This window comes from Octodon degus, unplaced genomic scaffold, assembly GCF_000260255.1.
Source record: "Octodon degus isolate 3935 unplaced genomic scaffold, OctDeg1.0 scaffold00006, whole genome shotgun sequence".
Taxonomy (NCBI): Eukaryota; Metazoa; Chordata; class Mammalia; order Rodentia; family Octodontidae; genus Octodon; species Octodon degus.
This window is the reverse complement of record NW_004524582.1, coordinates 13,416,337-13,425,629: the sequence shown is the minus strand read 5'-3', so window position 1 is coordinate 13,425,629 and position 9,293 is coordinate 13,416,337. Positions and strand designations below refer to the sequence as shown.

Below are 9,293 nucleotides of genomic sequence, written 5' to 3'. Positions count from 1 at the left end.
GTGCTGGGATTATAGGCATATGCCACATCACCATGCAGAAGATAATGACTGAGTAAGATTTTGTTTATTTTTCATCTTTCATTGCCCCTACTTATCATTTAGGAAGTAATAAAGAAGGACTTGTGCAAGAAGCCACATATCTGGGGCAGAAAAAGAGCCTTCAGTTTCAGATTCAAAGCACATAATATCTGTAATTAATGAGCTTGAAAGTGTCTGTGTGTGTGTGTGTGTGTGTGTGTGTGTGTGTGTCCAGCCTTTCACTAGACAAAGTATTAAATTAGGCCACTACACTACCACTTATCGTATTTTGAAAAACGTTGACTGCAACATCCAGGCTGAAGTTCTTTTGAGCAAGAGAACAGGTATAACAAGGACCCTTCCCACAGTTACAAAAGAGCAGGCTGCCTTTGAGTCAGCCCCTCTCCTCCTTTTCAGCTCTCCTGAGTGCTCACTTGAGTAGAAAGCAGATGTGATGCCACTCTGTCATTTTGGTCCACAGTTTCTCACAGTGCCTTCCTCTTCTAAAAAAAAAGACCTGGAGGCCCGGATTCTAATCTGACTTGTACTATGATGACTCTCTTAAAAGAACCATTTGGATGCCTGCAAGCACAGCAGAAAGTATTTGGACATAAAACACCATTAGTCAAAATCATGGTGGCCTCCCAGAAGCCCTCCGTAAGATCAGAGCAGCCATTTTGGATTCACTTCAGGCAAGACTGACTACATGCCCCTCACTGCCCATCAAGGGGGAACATGTTTTGTTCCTCCAAAAGATGCCATCTTCAATCATGAGCCTGGCATGAAAATATGAGCTGCAGCATATTCAAGTGTTCTGAAATATTCTAGGCATTGTGCACAATCAGTTTGCAGACCCTGCAAACTCTAAAAGCACTGGGTGCATCTCAGAATGACATGGGGTGACACAGAGTTCCCCCAGAGCACAGGGCGTGCAGTTACTTGGGAGGGCTGGTCACTGCAAAGCACACTCCACAGTCCAGCGGCTGGATGACCACTTGTGCAACACCAAAGAAACATTTTAAGTGGACCAGAGTCCTTGAGCTTCCGTGCACACAGCACACACGACAGCCAAAGACAGCTCCTTATTTGCACTTGTCTCTTGCACTTCCCAGGCAGTGCTCAGGGAGGGAGAGAGGTGAGCCTTTACAGGCAGCAAGGCTTTCAAGCCCCACTGAGCACACGAGTTCTCAGGGGAGCTGCCCGCAGCCTGCCGGGTCACTGCCTCCTAATTTCCCTGGGCGGTGCCTGATGACTCAGCAAGAGCCGGCACGCTAATGCTTGCGCAGAAGCAATCGCCTACGTCCAAGAACTGGAGCCAGAGGAACGCTGTCTCACTCTCCAGCTGTGAGAACTGGGGCAAGTCCTTAACTCACTGAGCCTCCCCGTCTCCCCCCACCAGAAGCCTGTAATAGGAGAATGGGAGTAGGCATGGAGGTAGGTTAATATTTTTATTTTATAAAAATATCTTTTTTTTTTTTTTTTGTATTTTAGTACCGGGTCTCTCACTACATAGATCAGACTCATAGTGATCAGCCTGTGTTCAGCTTCCCAAGAGCTGGGATTATTACAGGCTCGTGCCACCACACCCAATCTCAGTCCCTGTCTCAGCGAGCCCCAGGAGTGGGACCTGCACAACATGCCAGGGATCAAACTCCGGCCACTGCATCTGAAAAATATCTTTAATGATTTCTTCAGATGCCAAGCCAATATATTATGCTTCCCCATTACGACGCCTCCTTAAGGTTGGCGCTCTTGTTAGCATCCTATAGCTGCTACCATATAACAAAGTCTACAAAGGCTTAAAGAAACACATCTATTATCTCAGAGTCATGGAGGATATAAATTCAAAAGGAAGGGATCAGCAAGGCCTGCCCTTCTGGTGGTCAGCTGTAGTGCTTGGTATGTGGGGCTTGTGGACATGATAGACACCACACTCCCGTTTCTGCCTCTGTCTTCAGCTCTGGAGTCTTTCGGAGATCTGTATCCAAATTTCTCACTTCTTATAGGTGCATCAGCAGCTGTTTTAGGACACACGTGGATTCAGCACGGCCTTTCTTTAATTTGAATAACTGCGCGAAGTCCATACGTCCACAGAATATCACATTTATGGATTCTGGAGGTTCAGGTTTCATTTTCTCTTTTGGGATACTGCAATTCAACATGCACAAAGTACGCAGCCCCTCACTCATACGATTACTAACAAGGGGCTGCGTCGCCTAGCCCGGGGAACCCTATTCGTTAGCATTGTCCCAATGTGTTACTTGTTTCCGGCAATAGGGACCATGATGTGGCTGCAGATACCAGGCACAACTCCTGCCACATATGAAAGCCTCATTAAGTGTCAAATGCATGAGTACTGCAAGTGAATGGACATGAATTACGGAGAACAGTAGATGCAGAGTGATGATTTGGTGGACACTCAGATATCCCTGCTTGTGAGTACGACGGCCCTACGCCTGTCAGGACGCATGTCCTCACAGTCTCACAGAGGACAGCTCGTTCAAATGCAGGAGTCAGAAAAGGCAGTGGGGTGTTTTGTTTCTCAGACTTATTTCACTGTACCAATTTCTCCTCCTCCTCCAATTCTTCTCCGAATAAATGACAATGGGGCCTCTTCACCCTTCTCCATAATTCCTGTCCTCTCCACTCTGCATCCACTAATTGGCAACCCTCACAAGCTCCTCTGTATCTCTCATACCAGCACCCTCCTCCCCATCCCCACCACTACTTTTTGTTAGCTGAGGGCCTTTTTGTGACGTAGATTGCTTATTTTGTTATACTGATTTTTGGCTCCTCTAGTCCTTCCACCAGAATACATGTTCTAATATGCAAGCCTGATCATTCACTTGTTTCAGTTACCTCAGCGACTGTTCCTTTGCCCTGAAGGCGAGTGCTAAGATCCTCAGCAGGTCACATGTGGCAGACATCACTGGCTGGGTGCGCATCAACACCCACTTCCTGTGTTCCTGGACACACAGCTGGAGTTCTTCAGCCAGGTTCATTCCACTGTGACCGTGGAAGTTCCTAGTCAATGGAATGTGAATGCAGGTAGTGTGTGTTCTGTCCATCCTGCTTCACAGAACCTCCTAGGCCACCACCCTGTTTGGTCTCCCCGCAACCCAAGTCTTTGGCTAGATACAGCATCTCCACCTTAGGGCTCCAGGATATAAGAAATGGTAAAGCCACAGGATGGAAAAAAATTGAATTCATGATCAATATTAAAGGCCACCAGCCACTTGAGTGAGGAATTAATTTCTATTTTGTTAACAATCAAGTTGTGGTGGCTGTTATCTCCACGGTGAGTTTGCTCAGGCTGATAGATTGCTCTGTTTCTGTCTCCTGCCCCAGATGCCTGTCCTGTGCCGTCACCCATCCACTACAGTTCTTCTTTCTATGCCATCTTTTGCCTCTGTGAAATGCTGTAACTTTCCAAACTTGTTATCTCCCCTTTGATTTTATCCCTCTGCCCCATCTCTTTGCCTGATTTATTTTCCTGCATTATACTTACCATCACTTGGCATATTAGATATTAATTCGCTTATTCTCCATTCCCACTAGAAATACAAGCTTCCTGAATATGATCTTCAATTTCTTTGCTATTGGATCCCTACCACCTTGACTAACCTGGTCCAAAGTAGAGCCTTGTATGTTTCTTGAACAAATATTGAGCAACTTCAAGTACAATTGGCATGGTACTATAGTAAGTGCTTGCTTCATGCATGTGTGTTGATCCTCACAAGAGCCCTATGAGCTAGCCCTGTTAGTTAGTCTCATATTATATAAAAGGAAACTAGGAAGGCTTGGAGAGGTTAAATTCCCTGCCAGATATACCTAACAAGCTCACAATTTGGACCCAGGCAGACAGAATAGAGAATCCTTACATTTAACCATTAATTGATGGACCATAAATGTTTTGCAATGCATTCTTTTCAGTCCGTAGCAAAAAGTACTGAATGCCTAGAAATCAGCAAACAAGTGAACAAGGCTTGTCCTACTGTCCTTAAAAGGTGAAATACCATTCAGAAATTCTGTTCAGGAACATGCACAGCAAAGCTACACAATCTCCCGTGCTTAATGTCACTCTTAATCTTACAGAGCAGTAAGTTAATCATATCATTCCTTGAAGGTAACATAAACACTTAAAATGCTTTCCTTCCAACTCTTGTGACTTTACACTTCACTTCCTGCCTTTTCTGGTTCAGCACCATTGAACTTAGTGAGTAAATGGGCAAATATATATCTTCAGACCATACTAAGTATATCTTTTGATGTGTTCATGTTCCAAAATGAATGTCACTCATGTTACAACCTCTCAGGTGCTTAGAAGTATTAGCAATTTCCCTTTCCTTTGCTATTTTTTTCTCTAGGCTATCTATGCTATATTACTTCAATCTCTCTTTGTACAGTAAGTCATGCCCTCTAATCCATTTATCATTCTTGCCCCTCTTGCCTGCTATCTTTCCTTTTCATCTTTTTTTAAAGGCAAGATGGTCCTCTAACAAACACAGATACACACTCCATGGTTCCTGCACTGCAGGACCACTCTTTCCAGCAAGATCCTCTCCTGACAACAGTTTATGTCATTTCAGGTCTCTCTTTCTCTCTTACTCCGCTCAACTCTTTGGACAGCGCTTTACCTCTCTTTCTCATTTTTCTTCAGTTTTCTTCTACGATCATAACTACTACTTTGATCTGCTATGATACACGCGATTTTTCTTCAGGAAACATAATTTATGTCCCAATCTCTTGAAACTCAGTAATTCCAAAGAAAGAGTAAATGTAAGTAACCATCAGTAAATATTGTAACCCTGGTGAAATCAGACCTAAGACAGAGTTCAAGCTAATCTCTCCATTAGCAAAGAAATCCATCTTATCCCAAATGGTGCCTGTATGAACATTGTCAGTATCCAGCCTGAGCCTGCAGAATTTATAAAGAAGAGGAAATTCTGTATTGCTTTTCCGCATTCCTGTTTATGTTCGCAGGTAAGTTGTCTACATACCCTATTTACCCTAACCCACGTGGGCTCACACTCAAGCTTCAATATCAACCACTGTTCTATCAGTCAACTAACTTGATAAACTATTTCCAATTAATGGAAATTAAGGAAACATGCCTTTATCTTCGATCATCAGATGACATTTCTGGGCCTCCGTTTCTTTGTATGTGAAGTAATGATAGTATTCAGCTTCCTGACTGTCTTTAGGTAAAAAACTCTCAGTTACCCACATGCTTATTACAAGCACAACACATTAGTTGTTATGGCCTCTTCCCTAAACACTCACAACAACTCTTCAAGGATAATTCTGATATTATGATGTTCTCCTCCTATGAGTCCTGGTCCATTATGTATTTATTAGGACAATCATGGAACAGGAGAAACAAAGGCAAAAGAGCAACTCTGAAAAAGCTAGGAAATAATAGGTTGAGAATACAATGGCAGGGGGAATACTCAAGAGACAATATGGATCTGGGGAAAACAGGAAGAGTAGAGGAGACAAGAGTTTTGCAGGAATGTAAGGAAGACGCTGGAGGGGCTGCACAGACCTGACTTCCAGGGCGAAAGAATAGTGAAAACAAAGCAACATGAATGGCCATTTTATTTTGATTTTGATTCTTGAAAAGACCATTCCATGTGGAGCTTTGGCTTTATAAAAGTGATTAGTAGACTGTGAACTTTTCTGTCATCCATGGATAGGGTTTGTCCCACCTCTTCAAATCTTTGACCTCTGCATGCATGTATGAGATGCTACAATGAATGCTACTTAGGAATTCCAGCATAATATTAGCAAATATTCGCAGAAGTTCGTCCTCATGCTACCAAAGCGATAGGCACAGAGGCATTAAAAAGCAAAGCTCAAGGATTACCTGCAATTTTATTTATCAGTATTCTTTTCCGTTAGTGTGCTTAATCAAGAATTGACAGCAGGAAGGATTACACATTTTCATACTTGCTAATGTTCATTCTGTGACTTTCCAAAGATGTTTTTTCAGAACTTGTTCTCCTTGTTAGTTCTTTAAGGACCCTTGCAATAAATGTATGATTTTATTGGCATAGTTCAGTAGCTAAGGGCATTCTTTTCTTTCATAGCTTTCTAACTCTGGTGCAGAAAACCTTCTGGACTTTGGCTCCTGAAAGCTTCTTGCCTCTGTAATTGAGTTAAAGGTGTAGCCAGAACTGCTAATTAATTCCGTAGCAGAGTCCTCCAGTCGGCTGGCTTCCCTCTTCAGATGAAGTGGTCTGTCTGGTCCCTTGTTCTCCTTCGTTTTCTAATTCTATTGCTTCAAAGAAATATTTTGGTAGTTGTTGCTGTTTGGCATTCTGGAATCTGTTTCTACAAAATGCAGCTTATCCACAGCAGGCCTAATCTTTAAAGAGGCATTGACAGCTAGCTTATTGCAGAAACAATTTTATCAGCCTTGGTCCCAAATCCAAATAACACTTTATTTGGCACCTCGTCTATTCATAGACCTCTCTCCATTCATTCGAATTCCAGGTACTACATGTACTAAGAACCAAGAACATAATGAAAGGTAAGTTTCCTGACCTATGGAGCAAAAAGGATTTCATCACAAACATTGGAAAGAAATGGAACCTATTTTTTTAAGGTAAATTCTGTCCAAAGTAAGTCATCACAGTACTGTGTAGCTGTGTGTTGTGCACTTACTCTGTGGGCCTCTCTCTGTCCTTATGTTCACCCTCTTAATGTTCTCAGCAACCCTATGAGTTAAGTGCTTTTAGCCCCATTTCACAGCTGAGAGAATGGAGGCTTAGGGAAATTAAAGCCTTGGCCCCAAGTCACGCAGCTCTCAGTGACGGAGCTAGGATTAGCATCCACGGTGGCAGCACTGCCATGGTCTTCATTTCATACATAGAAGAGTGGGCCACAGAGGCTCTGGCAGGCAGGAGGTGACATGCTGGTGCCCTAGAAGAAAGAGGAGCTGGGAAGAAAATAGTGTGGCTTAACCAGCACCCAGGAACTGGAAAGCAGTGGAAGCAAGTGCAGACAGGCAGGCCAGGGGTGCTGCCAGGAGGCTGGTGACAGCCAGACCTGAGCCCTACAGAATGGTACCAATGCTGGGGACTTCTGAGCCAGGAAAGAACTGGCCAGCAGTTTACCTTGGTGCATAAGGAAATCTACAAGTGCTCTCTGCAAACCCTGAAATTATGGATGTCTCAGGATCCAAGAAAGGAATACACCTCTCCTCTCAGGCTGGGACTGTAATGAATGACGGTAACAAGACTGCAGGCATCACGTAAAAACAGTGGGCAAGACTTGTCAGGGGTGTGAGAAATGATCACAAAAAGACAGCAAATGTTATTGCCACTGTTGAACATCATATGCACGAGTCAGGCAAAGGTGTCCTTTGTCAGTTTAAACTTTATGTATCAAGTCCTCAGATGCTTTTACAGTGAATTGAAGCGTGCGTGAATGGATGCATAACTAAATTAATGAATATGATGTTTTAGAAAAGCGAAGTCTGAAGAAGATCAGAGAACATCCCAAATAAAATTAGGGCCCACAGAATTATTCCTGGAAGCAATCCCCATTTTCTGTGTTCTTTAATTTTATTTTTATTTGCTCTTGTGTAACGAAGCACACTGACTGCACTTCACTTTCTCTAAATCTTCCTTAGGAGTTTTTCTCTGAATTGTTTTAGATAATGTGATAAACACTCTGATTTAGAGGTGCAATTCCAAAGAAACTCTCCAGCAAAATTTGAAGCCCAACCAACACCTCTATCCAGTTAACTTGAGGGTGTTAGATTCTCATGCAGAACATGCATCCCGAAAAGGATGCAGAAGGTCAGTCGCCTACCTGAAGGAAATTAACCTCAGGCTTCAGAATTGAAATTAGACAGGAAGAGAGCAACAAAGAGGGAAAAAATGGGACAAGAGAGGTAGCGAGATACCTGCATTAAAGGCAAACACAAGCTTTATGGCCACCACTTACTTTGTTCTTGTTGTTTTGCTTGGGCGCTTGTTCGTTTATGTGGGCCCTATGCACAGCCTAAGGAAAAGAGAAGAGGAAAAGGAAGGGAGGAAAAAGACATCCTTCATCCTAAATACTTACGATGACTAAAATTAGAGTTTTCCATGGATCTCACCATTCATATAAACCCTAAGTTTATAGTGAATAAGATAAAGCCTTCAAAGTTAGATCTCCTGTGAATCTCAGTAGCAAATAATGTGAATTTGCTATTCACCAAGTGGCACATGATACAAGGTGTGCCTTTTCTCTGTGCCTCAGTTTCCTCATTTTAATCTGAAGATAAAGCCTCTAGTTAGTTGCCAAAATTAAATGAGATGATATCCTTAAGCTCATAGCATCTGACCAGAGCACAGCAATATGCTCAATAAAATGCAGCTAGTTTTTAGAAAGTATTACACTGCGCTAGGTACTGAGTATGAAATGTATTTATCATGACAGGTGCTGAGAACCAAAAGAAATGCAAGCTTTCTCCTTCCGCTTCTGCAACCAGCCAAACTTCTGGGCATAAGGCTGCTCTCATTGCAACACCATAAAAGTAAGACGGGCAGAAGAAAATGGATGGAATAAATTTGAAAAATAGAGGCGAGCTCCTGATCGAACATTACTGCCGCTCAGGATTATGGAGATTCGGGTCATCAGCTAACCAGTGTTGCTCAAAGTAGTGTTGAAATCTCTAGTGGAAAAAGGATGAAAGGTCAGAACCAGCTGTTTGTGGTACTGGAATTATAAGAACCTGAATGTGATTTTGAGAAGAGATGTGCTAAAGGGGAAAAGAGATGCTCATTTTTATATAGATCTTATTATTTGCTAGCAAAGGCAAGTAATACCTGGGAGGAGAACAAAAAGAAAATCTCTCTTAATATCTTCCTTAGAAAAAATAATCTTCTGTGGACACCTATGTATGTGCACGAGAAGGTGCAGCCCATGGTGGTAGCAGCCAGTTACTACTCTTGTGCCATGCGAAAAAGGGAGAAGGTTCTGGAGACATCACTTCTACTTGAATCTTTCAGCTCTGTACTTAAGCATGTCTATTTAGCATTTTGAAATACCACTTTCTTTTCCCTGTAACTAACCTCATATGTACTCGGGAATAAGCTACACTTCAGTGTAGTATATGTTTCAAGACCTCTTTCCAACTGAGTAAAAATTTTCTAGAATTTACATTCTTACATACCATATTTAGCTCTTGGAGTAACAACATAATCTCCCTCAACTGAGTCACTCATATAAGTTATTAATAATATAAGAAATCTTACTTGAATAAATAAGATGTAATTCCTCTA

General features: G+C 42.4%; 1 long non-coding RNA gene across 1 annotated transcript; it reads left to right on the top strand.

Annotated features, from left to right (window-relative positions):
- Positions 1 to 1,293: 1,293 nt before the first annotated feature.
- Positions 1,294 to 9,277, top strand: LOC111812087. Its single transcript, XR_002817680.1, has 3 exons — positions 1,294 to 1,452; positions 6,514 to 6,625; positions 8,449 to 9,277. It is a non-coding gene; the product is annotated as an uncharacterized LOC111812087 (long non-coding RNA).
- Positions 9,278 to 9,293: the final 16 nt, after the last annotated feature.